Below are 2220 nucleotides of genomic sequence, written 5' to 3'. Positions count from 1 at the left end.
TTTTCCACTGAAGTATAGGTGTTGCAATACAAATTTATGTGCTGGGATGGATGTGCAATTGGTTGTACTCATTATGCTTATCTCACTTCCCCATTGTTGATGCTTGAATTCTAATATGCTATTGGTTATGTTATATCAGATTTCAAATTTCTAAGTGGCAAAGCAAGATAATTTCTCATTTACTTGGGCAATTGGAATAGTGAAAGTAAGATTTATTTCTAAGGCATTAAATTGATGGGTTAGAGTTGATCTCACTAATGAATTTTCCTATCTATGCGAACATATAAAACAAATGAAAAATTAGGTCAAATTCAATTATTTTTAGTCCAATGCTTTAGTTAGCCAACTATGTTTTGTTTTTCTTTGTGTATTTCTCATCAGCCATTAATTCTTCCTCTTAGAGATCAAATTAACTCCATAGTGTTTCTCCCTTAAACTATTATTTTTTGGGCTAGAATTATAGCCATGTCCACTTTTTGAGGGAAAATGATTTCTATTTTTGTCACTTGACAAGTGAGAGAAGAAGTAAATAGTAATTAATTCTTCCTCTTAGAGACCAAATTACCTCCATCTTGTTTCTCCCTTAAATTATTTTTTGGGCTAGAATTATAGCCATGTCCACTTTTTGAAGAAATATTATTTCTACCTTTGTCACATGACAAGTGAGAGAAACCGTAAGTAAGAATCAAGGCTATGTAATGACGTTCTCTCCACATGCAAGCTAGTTGTAACCACCTTGATTGCAACACATTAAATAAGTATAGGAAATTTAACATAGATGCAAAAAAGAAAAATATAGTTTATTCAATATTTCATGTAGCATTAAACAAACCTAATTACATTAACAAATTTAAGGTTGATTCAAAAAAGAAAATGGACTTTTATTCAATATTTCATGACTTTGAGAAATTGTAATCACATTCTTTCTCTTCATAGAGACATAGATAAAATTGGAATGATACCCTGAACATGACCCTGCATAAGGATGATACACAAAATTTGAGAAATAGTCCAAAATTTATTAACCCCAAGAGTTAGCTCAATTGATTGAGTTCCATGGTTAAAACACCTTGCTAATAAGAAGTCACAAGGTGGACATAACAACCACTAGTATCTGTAAACCACACATTAATTAAAAACAAAATCCTAATTACATTAAAAAAAATTTAGTTTTATAACCTAGATAAACATGCTACTTTAAAAATAGCGTAAGTCATACTAATTATTTTTTTCAAATTTTGTTAAAACAAAACTCAACTACAATAATTACGTTTTTCATATAAATAAAAAATAAAAAATTTATATGGAAGATTTGAAAAAATAAAAAATCTTTAATAACTATTATTTAAAATAATATTTTTTATACTTTATAAATAAATATAATATTACATCTCTTCTTAATCCTAAAAATTAAAAGATAATATTTTCTTAATCCCAATAAAATAAAATACACTCTCTTCTTAATCCCAATAAAATAAAGTACAAAATTTCTTAAAATCTTTTTTTCTTATAACATTTTGGTTTTAAACTAATTTGTTTGTATAAAAATTAATCAAGTTTATTAAGAATTGTTTTCTAAATATGAAAATAATTTAAATCATTGAAAAAGTAATTAGTTAACTAAATATTTTTCAATTAGTTAACTAAATTTTATTTATTTGTTATAAAGAAAATAGATTAAATCAATTCAAATTAACTATACAACAAATTATAAAATATCCTTATTTATAACCATTTCAAAAATGAAAAATGAAAAATAAAATATCTTTATAACTATTTCAAAAATAAATAAAAATTATAATCTAGAAGTAAATATAATATTACATCTATTCTTAATCCAAAAACCAAAAATAATAATAATACATTTATTTTTATCCCAAAAAATAAAATACAATTTTGCTTATAAAAAGTTAAACATAAAAATTTACAAAATTACTTAAAAGAAATAAAGCATAAATTTTTTTATATAAAATTTTCAATTTTAGATATTTTTTTCCTTATAATATCTTAAATTTAGACTGACTTGTTTAAATAAAAAATAATCAAATTAAAAAAATCTAAATATAAAAAATAACTCTAATTTTTAATAAAAAATAATAAACTTATATTAAATAACTAAATTAAATCGACTACACTAAATTGAATGCAATATTTAAAAAACCTCTTTATACATTTGTAATTTGCAAAACCATTAACCGTCCCAAATTGCAATAAGGGAAA

The 2220-nt window shown here is 23.3% G+C and overlaps 1 non-coding gene across 1 annotated transcript; it reads left to right on the top strand.

Annotated features, from left to right (window-relative positions):
- Positions 1-921: 921 nt before the first annotated feature.
- Positions 922-1021, top strand: LOC149213852 (U6 spliceosomal RNA). The gene has a single exon (XR_016251721.1). It is a non-coding gene; the product is annotated as a U6 spliceosomal RNA (small nuclear RNA).
- Positions 1022-2220: the final 1199 nt, after the last annotated feature.

Source organism: Pinus tabuliformis, chromosome 1_1 (assembly GCF_031772625.1).
Source record: "Pinus tabuliformis cultivar Carrire ecotype Pingquan chromosome 1_1, CPIR1, whole genome shotgun sequence".
Classification (NCBI taxonomy): Eukaryota; Viridiplantae; Streptophyta; class Pinopsida; order Pinales; family Pinaceae; genus Pinus; species Pinus tabuliformis.
This window is presented reverse-complemented; position numbering and strand designations above follow the sequence as displayed.